This window comes from Canis aureus, chromosome 37, assembly GCF_053574225.1.
Source record: "Canis aureus isolate CA01 chromosome 37, VMU_Caureus_v.1.0, whole genome shotgun sequence".
Lineage (NCBI taxonomy): Eukaryota > Metazoa > Chordata > Mammalia > Carnivora > Canidae > Canis > Canis aureus.
This window is the reverse complement of record NC_135647.1, coordinates 21,533,713-21,556,028: the sequence shown is the minus strand read 5'-3', so window position 1 is coordinate 21,556,028 and position 22,316 is coordinate 21,533,713. Positions and strand designations below refer to the sequence as shown.

Below are 22,316 nucleotides of genomic sequence, written 5' to 3'. Positions count from 1 at the left end.
CGCCCCGCCCCGTCACCGTCACGTCGCCCCGCCCCGCCCCTTGGGCATGCGCAGTTCGGCGGCGCCGAGCGGGCTGGGGCGGCCTGTGCTCGGTGATGCGCTGGAGCTGAGGCCGGGCCTGGGTGCAGGAACCTCAGCAGAAGCTCGCCCGCCGGTGCCTGCAGCCGCAGATTCATCACCTAAAATGGAAACACCTGGCGCGTGGAAAGCCGGAACTTGCCTTCTCAAACCCGTCTTTCTCCCCGTGCCCCCCTCCTCCCTCGCGTCTGTCTCTGGCCGAGCATCCTCCTCCCCCTGGTTCTTCCCCAAAAGTTAAGGAACCCTGCGCAGGAGGAGACCTCACGGTTTCCTTTTCCTGCCCTACAGTACGACTCCTTCGGCGCCACTTTAAGATCCCTTCTTTAAAAATCCCATCTGAACGGCTTTTAAAAATGTGTTGCTGTTGGGGGTTGCGGAGAAAATTCATTTTTCCATGACTTTTCCAATCGGGTACCGCATTGGTGCAAAATTCATTTTTCCATGACTTTTCCAATCGGGTACCGCATTGGTGCAAAATTCATTTTTCCATGACTTTTCCAATCGGGTACCGCATTGGTGCAAAATTCATTTTTCCATGACTTTTCCAATCGGGTACCGCATTGGTGCAAAATTCATTTTTCCATGACTTTTCCAATCGGGTACCGCATTGGTGCAAAATTCATTTTTCCATGACTTTTCCAATCAGGTACCGCATTGGTGCAGGCTTCTTCCCAAAGCATGTGCCCAGGCCCAGTTCTGTGCAGAGAGGATGCGGAACAGCAGGCTGATAGGACTTTCTGGAGCTTCAGTTTTACTATGAGATTTGCAACAGCTGAAGTTCAGCAATTTACAAGGTAAGTATTTAAAAATTTTAAACTCAGACAAGGCTGGAAAGTCCATCTGCCCATTAATGTCAGTGACCTGTGCCTGAAGTGTCAGACTATCTGAGAAAACCATGAAAAACACATTTCCCCGTATTTACTTTTAAAGATTTTATTTATGTATTCATGAGAGACACACAGAGAGAGGCAGAGACACAGGCAGAGGGGCCCGACGTGGGACCCATCCCAGGACCCCCGGGGTCACGCCCTGAGCCAAAGACAGATGCTCAGCCGCTGAGCCACCCAGGTGCCCTTCCCCTTATTTTAAACAGGAAAAAATTATAGGGAATAGCAGGTGAATTGAAAAATTCTACCAATTTTCTAAGTCCTGGTATGGCACCTCGATATGTTACCACTGTCCTTTTAGGAGATCAGATGTTTAAAACACCACTTTTTGGTCACCTCCCATTTAAGCAGCAGTGGCCTCTCTTCGAACACCATCAGATGTCTACACCTTTGCTGACACTCCAGAATTTGCACGGTGACCAGTGTGGTTTTAGGGTCTGCCACTTGTATTTGGAATCCACGTGAATGTTTTCTTGCAAGCCATGTAGTTTAAAATGTCTTAAGTTTTGGAAACTCAGCATAAATTGTATCAGCTAAAAAGAGACAGATGAAGGGCCACTAGGCAGTCTGCTTACTCATGACTCCACTGTTCTTCCAGGGAAACAGTACTCGAGGACCTGTTCTGTGGGGTGTGCCTGTAGCATGAAATAGAAGGCAAAAATCTCATTTATTTTAAGGACTAAAGCTGTAACTTCCAACAAAGCTGGGACTGAAGAGTCCTCAGGCCTCCATCCCCGGTGCTCTGGGGCTCTGTCAGTAAAGGATTCATCATTTCTCCCTGCCTCCAGCTCATCTCTCAGCATACACACAGGCCTCAATGTGCGTTAAGCAAAACACCTCCTTTAACCCCATATTCCTCTGCATTCTCACCATTGTGTTTCTCTGCTCCGTGAGAGCCACTTCGCACCTCTCCTGAGCCCATTCCATTCTCGCTTTACTCCACACGACTTCACGGAGTTGGCTTTTGTCGAGGTCGCCAGTGATCTCTATTTTGCCAAATTCAAGGCCACATTTGTGTTAGCTCAGTCTTTTAGATGCACTTGACACAGAAGATGCAGTTGAGACTTCTTCCTTGTATTAATTGTGTTCTCTTCTGTTCTCTATTCCTGTTCTCTGATGCTCTGGTACCTGGGGCCTCGTGGACCAGGGTGGGACTGCCCCTTCCAGGGTTAGCTAACTCCTACACACGGCAAATCACTTGTGCAGTGAGCATGCCTTTCATTTGCCAACCTGGAGTTTACAGCCTGAAACACTCCAGGCTCCTAATACCCCAGGGCCAGGTGCTAGATACCTGGGGGCAGGCCCTGTACTCCAGAGCCCACGGAAACCATTCAAACTAGCCATTCCTCAACCTACTTAGTCTCTTTACCCCGCCTCACCCCTTCCTTCCCAGAATAAAAGCTCTGACAGATGCTCTCCCCTCACTCCCCCTGTGTCCTGACCAACCTAGACACGCTCGTCCTTGTGGCTCTGTGGCCTGCCATTCCTCCTGATTCTAGGGAACCATGAGCAAAACCTCTTCTTTTATGACAGTCATTTCTGTGCACGCTTGCCATACCTGTTAGAACAAATCCCTGAGCACATTTGAAAACAGTCCTTGATACACTTCCCTCTCAGAGTTCTCAGAACCTCCCTGCTCCTGGACTCTAGTCCCCCCCACCTTGCTCTGTCTTTTTCCTCCTCCAGATCTCTTCCGCCCTTCTCTTTCCTGCCCTCTCTTCCCAGAGCGATCCCCCATGGTCTCACAGATTTCAGTACCATCTATCTGCTAAAAACCACCAGGCCTGGGTCCTCATCCCTGGGGGGGGCGGGGGGCACCCCGGGAGGGGGCACCCAGGCGTCATTCCTAACTCTTCTTCCCTTCTTACTCTATGTTGGATCCCACCACAAGTCTCCGGCTTGTTAGCTCTGCCTGCAACAGGCATCCTGGTTACAGGCTCTTCTGTCTCCATTTCTCCACTTTCCCCTCAGTCTGCTGCCAAATACAGGCTCCTAACCACCTCCCTGTTCCCTGTCTTGCCCTCCTGCAGTCTATACTCTACTCAGCATCCAGGCTGATTTCCCAAAAAAATGAAAAATGTGATACAGACATAGCTCATTTTATTGTACTTTATTTTACCTCGCTTTGCAGACCCTGCATTTTTAATCAATTGAAGTTCTGTGGCAGCCCTGTGTGGAGGAGGTCGATTGGTGCTACTCTTCAACCACAACTGGTCCCTTTGTGTATGTGTGTCATATTTTGGTAATTCTTACAGTATTTCTAACTTTTTCATTATTCTATTTGTTATGGTGACCTGTCATCAGTGATCACAACTCCGAAAGCTCAGATGATGGTTAGCATTTTTTGGCAATAAACAACTTTTTAATCAAGGTATGCTTTTTTTTAGACATAATGCTATTGCAAAGTTAATAGATTATAGTATAGTGTAAGCATAGTTTTTTTTTTTTTAATTTTATTTGAGAGAGAGAGAGAGCATGAGCAGGGAGAAGGAGAGGAAAAGAATCTCAAACAGACTCCTCACTGAGTGTGGAGCCCGACACCAGGCTCCATCTCATGACTCTGTGATCTGACCAAGAGTTAGATGCTTAACCGACTGAGCCCCTCAGGTGCCCCATAACTTATATATGCACTGGGAAATTGAGAAATTTGTTTGACTCACTTTATCAAGTATTCACTCTGTTGTGGTTCACTGGAATCAAACCCACAATATCTCTGAGGTAGGTCTGTATATGCTACCCACCCCTTGTTTAAACCCTACCTGGCTTTAAACTGGCTTTTCACTGCAGTAGAATAAGAGCTTAGCTAACCTGGCCCCTGCCTTCCTCTGCAGCCTCATCTCCTACCTTGTTTGTTCATACTATTATTTGTCTGACTTTCTGGTATCTAGAGCTGAAAGCAGTCTTAATTGACAAACAGATATTTGATCATCAGTTCAAGAGCATAACAAAAGTGTCTAAGGATGATGGGGCAGGAATGGCAGAAAGGAAAGGAAAGGAAAGGAAAGGAAAGGAAAGGAAAGGAAAGGAAAGGAAAGGAAAGGAAAGGAAGAGAGAAAAAAAGAAAAGAAAAAATAAAGAAAAGAAAAAAAGAAAGAAGGAAGGAAGGGAAAGAAGAAAAAGAAAATGGAAGGAAGGGGCAGCACCAGTGGTGCAGCGGTTTGGTGCCGCCTGTGGCCCTGGGTGTGATCCTGGAGATCCGGGATCGAGTCCCACGTCGAGCTTCCCGCATGGAGCCTGCTTCTCCCTCTGCCTGTGTCTCTGCCTCTCTCTCGCTCTCTCTGAATAAATAAATGAATAAATAAATCTTAAAAAAAAACAAAAAAGAAAATGGAAGGAAGGAAGTAAAGAAAGAAAACGAAAGGAAGGAAGGAAGGAAAGAAAAGAAAGGAGAAAGAAAGAGAAAAAGGAAGAAGGAAAGGGAGAAAAGAAAAGCACAGGAAATAAAACATAACTGATTTGTATATATACACCCAAAAGAATATAGTAGCAAATGAATTTTTTTTAAAAGCCAACCCAGCAGCCTTGCCAAAAAAAAACCAAAAACAAAAAACACCAAAAAACAAAAAACAAAAAAACACCACCACAACAAAAAACCTTTGACTAGATTCTAACAAGACAAAAATATACTTAGTATATCTAAAAGGACAACAATTTGAAACATCATATTTTGGGGGCTACCATGCAATAAAATTAGAAGCACAGAAACAATTTAAATATGCTCAACTCTAAAAAATGTTAGAATATTATTATATATAAATTAATGCCTAGGTTAGTGTGCAAGTTCAAAACACAAATATAGTACCTATAAATATACAGTTGACCTTCGTAAAAGACAGGGAAGTTAGAATGCTGACACCCCCTATCTCCTGCAGGCAGAAATCCGCATATAACTTTTGACTCCCCCTGAACTTAATTACTAATAGCCTAGTGTTGACTGGAAGCCTTACTGATCACATAAACAATAAGTTAACACATAGTTTATACATGTGTTATATACTGTATTCTTACAATAAAGGAAACTAGAGGAAAAAATGTTAAAACAATGAAGGAAAATACATATGCAGTACCGTAAAGCATTCACAAATAAGTGAACCCACACGCTTCAAACCCCATTATTATTCAACCGTGCATGTAAATACAGTGAATCTGTATTGGTGAACAGAGCGAGCTCTCCAGCTCAAGCTCCGGGGGCCGTTCATCGGGATGCAGTGCCGACCTGGAATCAGCATCCTCCCATTACGGGTGGGAGCAAGAAGAAAGGTGGTGCTGGGAACTGTAACTGTTGAAGACATTGCTAATAAATCAGAGGCCTCCCTCCCGCCAAGCCTAAACTTGACCTCAGTCCTCCAGGCAGCTGCCACAAATGGACAGGTGTTGGCGTACAAGATCAGAACTACCCTCTAGGGGTACCTGGAGGGCTCAGTGTTGAGCTTCTGCCTTTGGCTCAGGTCGTGATCCTGGGGTCCTGGGATCGAGTCCCGCATCAGGCTTCCCACAGGGAGCCTACGTCTCCCTCTGCCTGTGTCTTGCCTCTCTCTGTGTGTGTCTCTTATGAATAAAATAAATAAAAATAAATAAATAATCCTCTGATGGCAGGCAGCAGGGGAACTGGGTCCAGCGGCTGCAGTGGGAACCATCAGTGGCCCCCCCCCGAGAAGGATGTGTTATCCCCCCCCAAGAAAGGAGTTGCATCGCTAGTGGATAGACTCAGAGCCAGACGGCTTGGCCTCCTCTCCTCTGACCGGTTGGGAATGGGTGGAGCCCGGGAACATGTTAACAAGGGCAGCTATGTGGACTGTGTCCAGGTGTCCCAGTGGAGGTGTACAAATGAAGGAGTATTTTAAAAACAGAACACAATGTTATATGTCAATTAAATCTCAATAAAGCTGGGGGGGAAAGAACACAAAACAGTCACACCGTATGACTAAAGCTCTGTCACATATGTTCAAATAAAAAATTTTGGAAGAGAATTTGGGAATGGTTGACATTTTTTATAAAGCTCATTCTTTTGTTTAAAGTAAAAAAACATGTTTAGAAGTAAATTGGTGCATACATTTAAATCTTAGCTTCCCAGAGACTTCAGATATCTAGAATGAGGCATTTCTGTGTACCTGGAATTTACTATAATGTGAAAAGTATTAATCCATAATGCAATTGATGAAATAATATACATTAACAGAGAAAGGAGGGGCACGTGGGTGGCTCAGTGGTTGAGCTTCTGCCTTTGGCTCAGGGTGTGATCCCGGGGTTCTGGGATCGAGTCCCGCATCGGGCTGCTTCTGTGTCTCTGCCTCTCTCTGTGTTTCTCATGAATAAATAAATAAAATCTTTAAAAAAAGATAAAGGAGCAATCTATAACTTTATATATAGTTATCAATAATTGTGTAATAATATATATACTACATATGCGATACTGAACCTCTATAACGAATCAGGCAGTACTGCAAGCACTTTACATTAATTATCTCACAAGAATTCTCTCTGAGGTGGGTTTTCGGATCTTCATCTTAGAGGCTAATTAGTAAACAATGCATAGAATCGAGTAAGAAATCTTAAAATGTGAAGACTCAGAAAACACAATGTTGAAAGAGAAACGGAGGTTACGTATGTATACTTGGCACATACGTTTGTAGAAAGCCTAGAAACTTGCAAAGTTAAACAGTATACTACTTAGAGGTACATATGTAGCAAAACTATAGTGAAAATGGAATAATAATTTTTAGAAATTTCAGATGAATTACTACCTAAGAGGGGAGGCAAAGAGTTGTATTTGGGAAGGGCCATGCAGATGGCGTCAAAAGTAGTAGTAAAATTTTATTAAGCAGGTGACAGGTACAGAATGTTTGTCTTTATACCATATAATTTCCTATGTGTAAAATAGTTCATAATTTGTAAGAATTTTATTTTAAAGATTTTATTTACTTATTCATGAGAGACACACAGAGAGAGGCAGAGACACAGGCAGAGGGAGACGCAGGCTCCATGCAGGGAGCCCGACGTGGGACTTGATCCCGGGACTCTAGGATCACGACCTGGGCCCAAGGCAGGTGCTGAACCGCTGAGCCACACAGTGATCCCCGATAATTTGTAAGAATTTTAAACCGCTTTATTGAGATACAATTCACGTCCTGTATAATCCACTCATTTAAAGTGTATAATTTAATGGTGTTTATGCACAGATGTGTGTGTAACTGGCACAAGTCAATTTTGGATCATTTTCATCACCTCAAAAAGAAATTCCCTGTAGCTGTCACCCCGGTACCCTCCCACCTGCCTTCCCTAGCTCTATGCATCCATTAATCTTCTTTCCATCTTTCTAGATTGGTCTTTTCTGGACAGTTCGTATAAACGGAATCTTATAATATTTAGACTAATATATATTTAGATAATATAGTAGACTATAATATACTAGACTTGCGACTGGCTTCTTTCACGCTGCATAATGTTCTCAAGGTTTGTCCAAGTTGTAGCACGGGTCCCTACTTCCTTCCCTGGTACGGCTGGCACAATAAAGTAAAAATTTGTCTTGAATGCTGGTGCTTGGGGAGAAATAGCTTAATTAGAAAGAAATGAGGACAATGAAGATTTCTCTGCAGATTCTAAAGGATCTTAAACTACTTCCAGGATCTCCAGAAGTGGATGGCACTGGTTCTTGTTCTAGACCGTGACTTCATTTTTTCCCTCCCAATCTGTGGAATCCTAAGCTGTGGGGTGAGTGATTCCCAAGTGAATGTGGGGCAAAATGATAGAAGAGTTCTTTGATGAGGAAAAGCAGACAAGGACTGCTGGCAGAGGTATAGCAGGAGGGGTGGGGAGGGAAAGAGGGAGGAATAGGGGGCAGAGCTGCTCACAGGAAGGGAACCGAGCTGTGAGCAGAGGAATGCAGAATAAAAGGCAGAAGTACCCCTGGGACAGATTGAAGGGAGATGGTGATGAGGTAAGAACTTTGGGTGAGAGAAGTCCCCAAGTTCTCTGGAGGCCCTGCCCTGGAGCTGGGGAGCAGGGCATGGCTAAATCCCAGGAAGGATGGGGGGGGGGAAGAGGGGGCATCTCATCCACAGCACCAGGTGTGAACTTGGCCTCCACGGGCATTGGAAGTATTCATTTATCCAATCAACAAGCTCTTAATTAAGCTCCCGCTGTGCTAAGCTAAGCCCCAGAGAGACTCTCTCTCTGCCCCAGCTTTGTGGGACTTGCCATGTCACGGGAACAATATTGATTATTTCTTTTCCATCTCCCCACAGTTCCCGGAAGAGTATTCTTCGTAGAATGGGCAATTTTGCAATTATTGTTAGTAATTGAAGAAAGGAAGCTTTTCACATTGAACTCAGAATTTCACATTCAGAGTTTCTATGAAAATGCAATATGTTAGATGTAGAACTATATATCTTTGGCTTTAAAGTTAACAAAGAAAATGAAAAAAAAAGTAATCTTATAATATTAAATGTCCACATTGATGTCAATGGGATTTTTTTTTTTTCTCAGAGAGTCTCTACACTTAGGAACTTAAGCAGTTGACAGAGGGGGTGAGGAAAAATACGTAATAAGTGGCACATGCTTTATCATCTCCCTGCATCTCACGGTACTGTGATGATTAATATACACGTGGATTTATGGCTCTGAAAGTTCTTCAGGGCACATCTGCTTACAATTAAAATGTGGATTTCATCTTTATTCCTTTTGAATTCAGTTGGATCCCCCAGTAGCCCTGGAAGGACTGCTGCATGGAGGCTGGGCTTCTCTCCTTGAAAATGTTTATTGGAAAAGAAAAATAAGTTGCCTTGCATCAACTAACGGCCATCATGCTTGCTTTCATTGAAGAGCGTTCGTATTTAGTGTTTTTGTGGAGATTTGCTCTCTTCGTAGCATCCCAGCCCTGTGTGGATTCGGCACACGGTCCCATTTCTATACCAGTGATGGCACTGGGGGACTGTCACAGTCTAATACTTGGTATGGACCAAGTCCTGTGAACGTACTGGAATTCTTGGAAGCCATGTCCCTCTTTGGTAATGCACATGCCTGTGAAAGTTGGCTGCGGTGTGATTCTAGACTCAATCCATCTTGTCCTTTTTCCCAGCTGTGGCGGGCAATTGGCATTTCTGATATTAGAAACTAAAAATGCTAGTAAACCACAGAAAGAAAAGTCCTCTGGCTTGTGAGAGTGTCAACCTGCACTTCAGCCTTATTCCTTAATCACCCTGGAGGAAGGGAGTCTGTGGAACATGGAAATATCTGGACCTAGAGCCAATTTGCGAGAAGCTAAATAGTAAAGGCCTGGAGCCGAGGAGAGTGTCTTTGCCCTGCTTCTGCAATCCCCGTGCAAAATAATTACCAAGCACGATGTTGAAACGAATGCTTTTTATGAATATAAACCTTAAAATCAAAGCCTTATTAATTCCCTTATTCACAAATGGGGACAGTAAAATGCCAGATTCTTTTAAAACTTCAGATTTTCTAACCTTCCTGGCTTCTGCTCTTCCAAGGAAGCACCCCGAGCTTTGAAAAGGAGGCAGTCCTCTCAGACAGGAATGTCCAGTAGAAACAGGAGGTGAGCCACGTCTGTAGTTTTACATTTTCAGCAACGTTACAGCAAATAAAAAGAAACAGGTGAAACTGACTGTAATATTATTAACTTATTTAGCCTAATGTATGTAAAATATTATCTTAAGGTGTAATCAACAGAAAAGTTTTGATGAAATATTTTCCCTTTTTTTTTTGTATTGAATCTTTGAAATTCACTCTATTTTGCACTTTTCAGCACCTCATAACTTAGAGGAGCCACAGTCTAGGTGCTGAGTGCTCATGTTGAGAGGCTGCCCCCCTGGAAGGGTGACTCTTCTCGACCTCAGGGAGGTGACTTGCCTGAACATCCCCTTCTCTTCCAGAGGTGTCACCCCTTCCCTGCCAACCTCTCTCCTTGGCCCAAGGTGAGAAGAGATGGTGCCCTGAGAAGAAGTTTCCCAAAGTAGACCAGAGCTTCCCAATTGCTTCTTGGGGGGTCCATTCCCCCTTCCCAGAGGTCAGACAGTGTGGAGAGGAAGGTGGGGAACTCTGTGTCTTCAGATCTATCTTCAGCCTTGGTCTCCAGCGTTTAGATTTGGAGAGAATAAAAGGAAACTTCTTACTTTGCAATCTGGCCTTGAGCCCTAGTGGTCAGGCTCTGGTCACCTATTCCCTCTTGCAGTGTGCGGTTTTGTGTGAGTTTAAGCACCAATCACATACATCTGCATCTACATATTTATTTCTGTTTAACTCAAGAGATGCAACTTTCTATAAAGGAAGAAGGAAATCAGCACCTATAGGATGCCTACTGTTTGCCAAGTAACTTATAACTAATACATCATTGCATCTTGACATCTTATCTGCAACTGATGTATTAGTTAGCTATTGAGTAACAACCCGCCCCAGTACTTACCTAGCTCATGACTGAGCTGGTCAGCAGCTTAGGCTGGGCTCAGCAGGACCCGTCTGGTGTCTGCTCGGCTCCTCCATGCATGTGTGGTCAGCTGCTGGTTGACCAGGGGGCTCTGCTGCTGAGGGGTGAGTTGACTGTCAAGGGGGCACCGTGGTTCTCTTCCTCATGGCATCTTATCCTCCAGCTAAGGCTGGACCTGGAGCCTCTCCAAGGCTAACATGGACTTGGAGACAGCTGTATTCTGAAAGGAAAAACAGAAGCATCTAAGACTGGCCTACTGTCAGGGTCCCACTGCATTCTCTTGGCCAGAGCAAGTAAGACCAGATCTGATGCAAAGTTTGGATGAAGAGAGTCTGCCTCTGAAAGGGAGCAGCTGTAAAATCTCATTGCAGAGGGCGTGCGCTGCCAGGAAGAATGAATTGCTGCTGTTTTTGTAATCAGTACCCTTATGCCTCTTCTTGCAAGAGGTTTATACAACTGTCGTCCAAGTCAAGAAGTTTGTCCAAAGCCCCAGAGCTACTAAGTGGCTGGGCTGGGACCCTCCTGACTCCACCTGACTGCAGAGCTCCCCTGACTCCACTAGTTCATACTGCTCCTGCAGCTTCCCTAGTCATCGGAGGTTCTAGAAAGTGAGACTTCTGCAATAGAAGCAGAATTCCCTTGAAATCGGCGTCCATCTCATACTCTTCACATGGGGAATAATCCCCTTCAGAGAATGCTGAGTGTCTTGGAAAGACTTGGGATAATTTAGGGAAATGGCTGAGGCCTGAGTTTAGGAAATCAAGTCTTCAGCAATACAGTTTTCCTTTCTAATCATAGGAGAAATTTGAAAACATGTATAATGCACTCCACATGTTTGCAAATTCTTTTCATCCCTTTTTGGTATCTGTAGGCCATTAATGATTTTCAACACAGACTAAATCAAACTGCTGTGCCCGGAGCAACCTCCTATTCTAAAAGCAACTGACATAAAGATAGATCTGCTAAGAAGACATTTCCTCCTATTGTAGTTTAGACAAATAGCTGAGTTATCTGAAGTAGTCCTTTGATTTTAACAGGGCAGAGCTGTTTTCTAAAACCCCAGAGCGCACACACATCACTTACAGCAGATGCATCCCTGGCCTTGAATCTGTGGTCCTCACCACGGGCTCCTTATTAAGTCAGCAGGGGGGTGGGCAGTGGCTTTTGAAATTCCCAGAACCCAAATTACAACAGATCAATCAAATCCAAATCCCTGGAGTGGGACCTGGGCATCAGCATTTTTAGAGCTCTTCAGGTGATCACAGTGTCTGACCAAGGCTGAACAGCACTGCTTTAAACCAACATCACTGGGTCAACTAGTTGCAAATAGTGGATTAAATAAAGTGTAAAAATGTTTGCTGGTGAGTGTAACCTTTCGGTCTTATCTACCATCACCTGCTCACTCTCCTGTGCACAAACAAGCCTCTTGTACTAGGTTGGTTCCCGTCCACACAGCTACACGAGTATGGTGTATACCACGTGCAAGCCACTGCGCTAGGTGTCCTGGTGCTGGTAAACATCTTTGGAAATGAGGACTTCTCTGGAAAAAAAAAATGCATCATAAAAAATCAAAACCATGTGACTTACCAAATTGAAGCAAAAATAGAAAGACCCTAGGAACTCACCCAAGTTTAGGACAGTAATACTTTGGAATATTAAAATCCACTTGACGATGCCCTGAGCAAACATGTTGTACATGTTAACACAAAACACAACAAAATGCTGCTGTTATTCTGCGATATAGAGTTAGGATTTTTATGCAAATATGTAGTATTTAGGGTTCCCTGGGTGGCGCAGCGGTTTGGCGCCTGCCTTTGGCCCAGGGCTTGATCCTGGAGACCCGGGATCGAATCCCACATCGGGCTCCCAGTGCATGGAGCCTGCTTCTCCCTCTGCCTATGTCTCTGCCTCTCTCTCTCTCTCTGTGTGACTATCATAAATAAATAAAAAAATTTAAAAAATTAAAAAAAATGTAGTATTTAAATTTTAATTAACATAAGGACGCTGGGTGGCTCAGGAGGTTAAGTGTCAGCCTCTGACTCAGGTCATGATCCCAGGGTCCTGGGATGGAACCTGAGTAGGACTCCAGTAGGGTTTCTCCCCTGCCCCTCCCCGAGCTCAGGCTCGCTCTCTCTCTCTCTCTCTCTCCCCCACCTCTCTCAAATAAGTCCTAAAAATAATTGTTTAATTGACATATGCATACAGAAATATATGCAGACACAATTCATGTAAAGCTCAGTGAATTATTACAGACTGAATACACTTGTATAGCCAAGAGCTTGAACCAGCTTCGTTCAGGCTTCCTGATAATCACTCTCCCCCTCCCTCTGTCACAAAGGTAACCGATGTATTTTTTTTTTATTTTATTTATTTATTCATGAGAGACACAGAGAGAGAGACAGAGACATAGGAAGAGGGTGGAGAAGCAGGCTCCCTGTGGGGAGCCCAACGCGGGACTCAATCCCGGGACCCCAGGATCATGCCCTGAGCCAAGGCAGACGCTCAACCTCTGAGCCACCCAGGCGTCCCACAAAGGTAACTGACGTCTTAAACGGCTAACACTGCAGATTAAATAATGATCACTGCAAAAATCTCTCATGCTGTCGCTTTGTACTCAACTCCTCCCCCACCTTATCCCTTGGCAACCACTGATTGTTTTTCATCCCTATAATTTTTCCTTTTCTAGAATGTCATGTAAATAGAATCATATGATATATAGCTCTTGGTGTCTGACTTCGTTTGGAGAAATGCATTTAAGATACATGTTTGTCCTTGTGTGAATCAATACTTTGCTCCTTTTGTTGCCAAGTAGCATCCTACTGTATGGATGCGCCATAGTTACTTATTCACTAACCTGTTGAAGACCACTTGGTTTATTTTTATTTTTATTTATTTTTATTTTTATTTTTTTTGACCACTTGGTTTATTTCCAACTTTTGGAAGTTATGACTAAATAACTAAATTAATAAATAAAAAAAATATTCTAAATATTCACACATAAGTTTCTAACATTAGATTTCAGTTTACTTCACTAAATACGTAAGAGTGGAACAGCTAGGTCGCCTAATGTTTAACTTTACAAAAAACTGCTAAATTATTTTCCAAACACTGTACCATTTTGCATTTCCAGTTCTAGGCATTCCAGAGTCTCTCAAAAGTACTGCTACTTGCAATTATTTTTATTTTAGCCATTTCTAATAGGTATGTGGCTTCAGCTTCATTTTGAATTAGAGTTTTGCTGAGTGAATGTGGAATCCTGTGTTGACATGGACTTTTCCCCCTGCACTTTAAAGATATCATTTCATTGTTAATTTGTCTCGTTCTCGGTGATATATCATCCATCATTCATATTATTCCCCTGTATGTAATGTGGTGTCCTTCCCTGGTTGCTTTCAAGATTTTCTTAGAATATTTGGATTTTTGCAGTTGGACTATGATGTGCCTAGGTTTAGTTTTATTTGTATTTTCTTTTGTGTGTTTTAAGTTCTTGATTTAAAAATTTAGGTTTCCTACAAAATGTTGGGTTTTTAATTTTTGATAAGCTCAAGTTAATTCCTTTTCCTTTTGTCCACTTTCTAACTTTTTAAAAATAATTTCCATTTTTCTGCTGAGTTTCCACATCTGTTCATTAATTATGAGAATATTTTCCTTTACCCCCAGGAACATATTTATAATTGTTGACTTCAAATCCTTGTCTGCTAACATCTTAGATATTTTAAGGATAGTTTCCAGTGCCTGCTTTATGTCTCGTGTATAGAATACATTTTCCTGCTTTCTCACACATCTTATGATTTTTAAAGATTGCATACTAGACATTATCAACCCTGGATTCTGTTGTATTCCTTTGAAGAGTGTAATTTTCCTAGCACAGTTAATGTGCTAGACTCAAAACCTCGCCTACAGTGGGCACAGCTGAAATCCTCTTTTGGGCTGGGTCCCCTAAGGGATGCTCTGCACATATGTAGTTTGAAGATCTAACCTTAATTTAGGGAAAACTTACATATATATTTTGGAATTTACGCCTCTCTTTCTCCCTTCCAGAATTCCTCCCCTAACTTTCTACCTACTCTGCTAGCCCCAAAATATGTTCTCCCTGACACCACCAATAAGACTATGGTTTTCTGCCTACATGAGTCATGTGTAGATTGTGAAGTGCATGGAGGCCAAAAGACCCAAGTTTGCAAATATTACCTGTTGCAATTCTCATCATTCAAGAGTAGACTCCCCTCCTTTTCTGCTTGCTTTCTGGAAATATATACACATATATATCATATGTCTATTATATATAGGTACATATTTCCATATAACTATATATAATATTTTGTCTAGATTTTATCATTGTTGTCTGTGAGAGTGTTAGTTCACAAGCTACTTCACCATTATTTGAGGCCAGACCTCAGTTTTATTTCTCCGTTAAAAACATAGATATAGGGAAGCCTGGGTGGCTCAGCGGTTTAGCTCCACCTTCGGCCTGGGGTGTGATCCTGGAGACTTGGGATTGAGTCCCACATCGGGCTCCCTGCATGGAGCCTGCTTCTCCCTCTGCCTGTGTCTCTGCCTCTCTCTCTCTGTGTCTGTCATGAATAATTAAATAAAATCTTTTAAAAATAACATAGATATAAGTGGAATGATATAGTTTGTAAACTTTTGCATCTGGTTTCTTTTCTGCAACATTATGTTGGTGATATTCATCCATGCATTGTATGTAGTCATAGCTTGTTCATTTTTTATTTTTTTATTTATTTAATTTTCTTAAAGATTTAATTCATTTATTCATGAGAGACACAAAAAGAGAGGCAGAGACATAGGCAGAGGGAGAAGTGAAATCCTCACAGGGAGCCTGATGCGGGACTTGATCCTTGGACCCAGGATCATGACCTGAGCCCAAGGCAGACACTCAACCACTGAGCCACCCCAGGTGTCCCAGTTCATTTTTTAAAACATTATTTATTTTTAAAAAATTAATAAAAAATTATTTTTAAACAACATAAAATTTACCATTTTAAGCATTTTATTAAAGTGTACAGTTCAGTAGCATTAAGTACACTCACATTTTGTGCAACCATCACTTCCATCCATCCATAGAATTTTTTTCATCTTGTAAAACTAGATACCTCATATCTAGGTACCTCATGTGAGTGGAATTATACAGTATTTTTTCTGACTACCTTATTTATTGTAGCATGTGTGTGAATTTCATCTCTCTTTAAAGCTGAATAATATTTCATTGTATGTATTACCACATTTTTTCAATTCACCCATTGATCGACACTTGGGTTTCTCTTCCCTTTGGCTATTGAGAATAATGCTACTATAAACATGTGTGTAAGTATATATCTTAGTGTCCTTGATTTCAATTCTTTTGGGTAAATTCCAATAATTGGAATTATTGGATCATGTGGTAATCATATTTTTAATTTTCTGAGGAATCATCATACATTTTCCATAGTGGATGCACCTCTTTATATTTTCACCAGCAGCACACAAGTGTTCCAATTTCTCCACATCCTTACTAACATTTCTTATTTTGTTTTTTTTTTTTTGCTTGTTTGTTTTAAAGATTTTTAAAAATTTATTTGAGAGAGAGAGCAGAGTAAACAAGACAGAATACAAGTGGGAAGAAGAGGGAGAAGCAGGCTCCCAGCCAAGCAGGGGCTCACTCCCAGAACCCTAAGATCATGACCTGAGCCAAAGGCAGACACTTAACTGACTGAGCCAATCAGGTGCCCCTGTTTGCTTGTTTTAAATAATAGCCATCCTAATAGGCGTCATGTGGTATCTCATCATGATTTTGGTTTACATTTCCCTAATGATAAGTGATACTGAACGTCTTTTCATGTGCTTATTAGTCATTTGTGTATTTTCTTTGGAGGAACATCTACTAAAGTCCTTTGCCTATTTTTATTTTTATTTTATTTTTTTTCCTTTGCCTATTTTTAAATCAAGTTTTTGTTGTTTTGAATCACAGATATTAATATGTTACTATAAATTTGATTTGCAAATATTTTCTCCCATTCTGTAGGGTTGCCTCTTTATTAAGAGTGTCCTTTAATGCACAATTGTTTTTTCATTTGACCAAGTCTAATTTGTCTATTTGCTCTTTTGTTGCCTTTACCTTTGGTATCGTACCCAAGAAGTGACTGTAAAATCTATTATCACGAAGCTGTTCCTCTATGTTTTCTTTGAAGTTTTATAGTTTTAGCTCTTAAATTTAGATCTTTGATCCATTTTGAGTTAAATTTTGTATATGGTGTAATTTCTAATTTTAGTAATTTGAGTCTTCTATCTTCTTAAATTAATCTAGCTAAAAATTTGTCGATTTTATTGATCTTTTCAAATAGCCAACTTTTGGTTTCATTGATTTTTTTTATTCTCTATTTTATTTAACTCTGCTCTAATCTTTATTTCCTTTCCCCTGGTAGACTTGAATTTAACATATTCTTCTATTTCTAATTCCTTAAATTGTAATGTTAGGGTATTGATTTGAGATCTTCCTTTTTCATGTAAATATCTATAGCTATAAATTTCTCCCTTAGCTCTGGTTTTTCTGGGTCCATTAAGTTTTGATGTATGGTGTTTGTTTTCATGCATCTCTAAGTATTTTCTGGTTTCCCTTGTGCTTTCTTATTTGACCCATTTGATGTTTAAGAGTGTGTTGTTTAGGGGCGCCTGAGTGGCTCAGTCAGTTGAATGTCTGACTTTAGGTTTCAGCTCAGGTCATGATCTCATGGGTCATAAGATTGAGCCCCACGTGGGGCTCCACACTCAGAGCAGAGTCTGCTTGAGATTCCCTCTGACCCTCCCCCTGTTCTAAACCTTTAAAAAATAGTTTTATCCACAAGTTAATATCCACAAATTTGTGAATTTTCTAGTTTTTCTTCTGTATTAATTTCTAACTCTATCCTGTTATGGTCAGAGAAGATACTATATATGATCATTGTCTTGTTAAATATATTGAGACTTATCTGGAGCTTAACATTTGTGGCTTACCCTGCAGAATATCCTTACATATATTTGGAGAAGAATGTGTATTCTGTTATTTCTGGGTACAGTGTTCCATATATGTCTATTGAACCTAGTTGGAATATCTATCATGTTGTTCAAGTTCTCTATTTTCTTATCTTCTGTCTGGTTATTCTCTCCATTACTGAGAGTGCGGTATTAAGGTCTTCAGTTATTTTTGTAGAGCTCTCTATTTCTCCCTTCAATTTCTGTCAACTTTTACTTCATATATTTTGATGGTTTGTTGTTATGTACATAAGTATATATGTGTTATATTGTCTTGCTGTTGGATGAAGTTGTCTACAAGAGCTGCTTCATTTGAAGTAATTAGATCTAGTTGATTGATCATGCTGTCCCATTAGATCTTACTGACAGTCTACCTGCTGGGTTTGTCAATTATATGTAGAATGTTGCTTGAAGTCTCTCCCTATAATCGTGGGTTCATCTATTTCTCCTTGTAGTTCTGTCAGCTCTTACCTCGCATATTTTGACACTTTATTATTAGGTGTGTATACATGAAGGGCTGTTATGTCTTCTTGTAGAATTTAATCACTGTGATGTCACCTGTGACCCAGCTTAAGAAACATAACCTCCTACTTGGACACAAAACACTGAGCTAAATGGTGCTGCCAGTGCAGAAACAGCATAAAATAACATCTCCTGCCCTTGTGGAAATTAAAACCTATTTTGGGATATGAAACTGGGAAAAAAAATCCATATGGAAGGTGGTGCCTACTCAAGTAAGTCCTAGAGATGTTGAAAGAAGGGAAAATTAGAGGAGGAGGAGATGAGATCTTAATGGATGGGTAAGACTTAGTAGAGGAAACAATGGCACCTTAATCATGGCATGGCAGTGAACAAAGTCAAGTCAGAATACTGGTGAGTTCATTCTAGTTTTACTCACATTCATAATTTTCTACCATAACTCTGATGTTGGGAGGAATTGAACCCAGGTAGGTCACATGACTTATTTAAAAAATTAGTATGGCTACAGTGACTTTAAAATATTTTTCAAGGCTTTCCACCCAGATTACAATAGAATTACCTTCTATCAACTTGAGTTAGCTACACTTTTTTTAAATTAAAATTTAATTTAACTAACATACAGTGTACTATTAGTTTCAGGGATAGAATTTAGTGATTCATCAGTTGCATATAACACTCAGTGCTCATTCTATCAAGTGCCCTCCTTAATGCCCATCAACAAGTTACCCCATCCACCTACTCCTATCCCCTCCAGGAACCCTCAGTTTGTTTCCTAGAGTTAAGAATCTCTTATGTTTGTCTCCCTCTCTGATTTTGTCTTATTTTTCATTCCCTTCCCTTATGTTAACTGTTTTGTTTCTTAAATTCCAAATACAAGTGAAAGAATATATTTGTCTTTCTCTGACTTATTTCCCTTAGCATAATACTCTCTAGTTCCATCCACATCATTGAAAATGGCAAGATTCCATTCTTTTTTGATGGCTGAATAATGTTCTGGTGTGTGTGTGTGTGTGTGTGTGTGTGTGTATGACATCTTCTTTATCCATTCATCTGTTAATGGAAATCTGGGCTCTTTCTATATTTTAAAGTGAGCCACACTTTTTTTTTTTTTTATAGAAACAATGAACAGCAGAGTGTATGGAAATTAGTCAGGCCACATAAGCAGACAAAGCCACAGTGTAACTAAAACATAGCACTCTAATACCCTGACTGTATCCACCACATAGAACAGGACCACTTGGAAAGGTATGTTCTGACATTGCAGCCCTGATAGCAGCACTAGTGATTTTCCCTTCCTCTCACTAACTTCTCAGCCAGGGTCCCTCCTCTGTTCAAGGCCAGCGGTAGTGGATATCACCATGGCTGCCCTCCCCAACAAAAATTAGCTGGTAAAGGTTTATAAGATATTGTCTGGGAACAGTAGTGGGAGAAGAAGAGCTTTAGCATAAAACAGCTCATCTGCAGTAAGTAAACATCCCCACCATTGGTGGATCAGAGAGCAAAGTTCTAGGCCTTGGAGCTATAGTGGAAAAGATACTCACCAGGAGAACAATTCTGAAGTCATTCTTACTACAAGAGGATTCCTAACTCAATATATGCCATGTCTTAAAAGCCAACAGGGAAAAATAGGTGACTCCAGGACACCATAAATACACTGGCTTAAGTTATACTTAAAAACTACACATCAACACTAATGAAAAGAGGTAGACTTAGACTATGTCATAGGTATAAAGAACCAGGCGGATCAGCTTAGGAAACTGAGGCAGAGATTTCCCATTGTCATGTGGGAGCTCTAGGGATGGAGCACAGCCAGAACCTGGATCTTCTGAGTCTCAAGCTGTTAATTTTTCATGACATGACATTGCTAACAAGCCTGAGTCAAGGTCCTTAATGTTAAAAAAAAAAAAAAAGAAGAAGAAGAAAGAAAAATGGGGGCCTCCTTCTTTTGTATCACTGATGTTCAGAACTAACAGCAACAGGATTGTTCTGCAAAACCAGCCCATATTCTCTAAACATGTTCTCAAATAACTATGCTCACAGTGGATTGGGGAGAAAGGATTCGAGGGAGAGAGAATGAGCAGTCTCCTGATAAAATTAAAATATTTTCCTACCCCCTTCAAAAAAAGAAAAGGGACACCTGGGTGGCTCAGCAGTTGAGCATATGCCTTTGGCTCAGGGCGTAATCCCAGAGTTCCAGGATCGAGTCCCACATTGGGCTCCCTGTGTGGAGCCTGCTTCTCCCTCTGCCTGTGTTGCTGCCTCTCTCTGTGTCTCTCATGAATAAATATAAAATCTTTAAAAAAAAAAAAAAAAGGAAAGAAAAGAAAGCTAATATGTAGATTCTTTCCAATTTATTCTCCTACAGTTTGGTGGGAGGAGGATACCTATTAATGCTGGCCCATCCTGGACTCTAGTATAAATGGATGTCTCATTTAACAACAACAAATATAAAAGGTATAGTCATTTAAGGATCTATTAAGATCATGCAGTATAATGATTTATGAGAAATATATACTTGGTCATCTTTTTCAGATATATTTGGTCTTTTTCCATAGTTCCTGAAAATGCTGCAGAGCCATAAATGTGAAATGGGCATCTTGTTATTAATGACAGTGACTTTTAGACCCCAGCCAAGGGCAGAGGGATGTTTGGCAGGAGGACCAACCATGTGATTAAAAGGTTAGAATTTTCAGTCCCAATTCTGGGAAGGGGAGAGGAGCTAGAGGTTGAACCAGCCAATGGCCAATGGCTTTGTCAATCACATCTATGCAATGACACCTCCATAAAAACTCAAGAGAATAGCTTTTGAGCCTTTATTTCTTTTAAAGGGCTTCCTCACATGGGAAATCAGAATGCTTTCATGTGCCATCTTCTGGGCCCCAGGCTCCATGAACATAGAAGATTTTTTGTTTGGGACCTTGCCCTAAGCATCTCCTCATCCGGCTATTGATTTATATCCTTTTTCATATCCCTTAATAAAATGGCAAATATAAGTATTTCCCCAAGTTCTGTAAGCCGCTCTAGCAAATTCAACAAACCAGAGGAGGGGGTCTTGGGAAACTCCAATCTGTAGCCGTTGGTCAGAAGCACTGGTAACCATAGTCTGGGCCTTGCAGTTTAACCTATGGAATCTGACGCTATCTTCCGATAGATAGTGTCAGAATTGCATTGAATTCTCATTGAATTGCTTGAGAATTGTTTGGTGGTGTTGGGGGAATCCACTCACACATTAGAATTGGGTCTGGGAACCCTAAAAGACATCAGTATTTTAAGAGAACCTGCAAAGTATAGCATGAATTTCAAGGACTCGTTCATTGTTTGAGGACAGATCCCTTCTATCCCCTGTCTACTCTCTGAAGGGGGTATGAAAAGTCAGCTGTACAGACCAGGAGTCAGTATGTTGTCTCAGTAAAGCCCAGAATAATGTCAACCCCCAGTGGAACCCACAAAGTGGGAGTCAACACAAGGCAGGCGGCAATGCAGGTGTACCTGTCCCCCTGCCCATCCCCCAACTGCCCTTCTCAAGGGAGGCGGACTGTGGTCTCCTCACTCCAGGAGGGAGGGTGAGAAAGGAGAAAAGGTCAACTCACAGCTCAATGGCACATAAGGACGCGTGTTGGACGCTGCAAACCCTACGGGCAATCCTTACCATCTACAATGCCACCTTTTCTGTGTGTTCTTCTCTTCACCAACTTCACAAACTATGTAGATTTTACGTCAAAGAACAGGAAAAGTGTGAAGTAATACCTGGCACCATTAGCACGCTGCTGATTAAATGAAAGATAGTAAAGAAATGTTAGGTGCTTTCCTTCCCTGTTTTTCCAGGGTGGAGGTGGACTCAGCTGAGGGCTAGAAAGGCAGGATCTCCCTCAAGAGGTCAAATGCGCTGTCACCCCAGCATAAGGGATGAGGCTAAGGAGCAGCTGCATCCGTGAGGGGCCCGGGCTGATTTACCAGGCTCATGAGGATGGTTTCTCAAATCTGTGTGTAACGCCCTTAACACCAGGTCTGGCTACCACACTGGTTAGCTGCACTAACTAGCTCAATTCGTAAGAGTATTCAGAGCTAGTTATCAGACACTGGGAAGTAAATTAATGCAAAGTATACATAAGTCACTGGCTCAAAATGCTGCCTCCTGGGAAAGAACAGTCCGCACCCCAACTGCAGGCTCCCCACACTCACTACTCTGAGCACCTGATGACACTTGCACATGGAGCTACAGTAATGCTCAGAGCAAACACGGCTGCTTTCAGGGCTCATTCGGGGTCTCCCATGTGGCCAGTCTGCTCTGGGCCCAGGTTTTAGAGGGAGCAGAGTGACAAGGCCATTGTCCCCAGAACCCAAAGCCTTAACAAAGGTGGCAGAGGAGTGACAGAGATGAGGAGCCTGCCTATTTGCTCAGCAGGCCCTGCCAACCACAGACCCTG

The 22,316-nt window shown here is 41.7% G+C and overlaps 2 long non-coding RNA genes across 4 annotated transcripts; one reads left to right on the top strand and one right to left on the bottom strand.

Moving 5' to 3' along the window:
• Nucleotides 1–36: 36 nt before the first annotated feature.
• On the top strand, nt 37–22,024 carry LOC144306322 (uncharacterized). 3 transcript variants are annotated; one of them, XR_013373389.1, is made up of 4 exons: nt 37–872; nt 7,590–7,676; nt 20,255–20,343; nt 20,445–22,024. It is a non-coding gene; the product is annotated as an uncharacterized LOC144306322 (long non-coding RNA). The 3 variants fall into 3 exon arrangements; XR_013373388.1 differs by lacking the exons at nt 20,255–20,343; nt 20,445–22,024 and adding an exon at nt 8,656–9,583 and having other exon boundaries at nt 39–489; nt 725–872; XR_013373387.1 differs by lacking the exons at nt 20,255–20,343; nt 20,445–22,024 and adding an exon at nt 8,656–9,583 and having other exon boundaries at nt 39–872.
• On the bottom strand, nt 9,385–11,938 carry LOC144306323 (uncharacterized). Its single transcript, XR_013373391.1, has 3 exons — nt 11,797–11,938; nt 10,381–10,621; nt 9,385–9,524 (listed from the first exon to the last, which is right to left on the bottom strand). It is a non-coding gene; the product is annotated as an uncharacterized LOC144306323 (long non-coding RNA).
• Nucleotides 22,025–22,316: the final 292 nt, after the last annotated feature.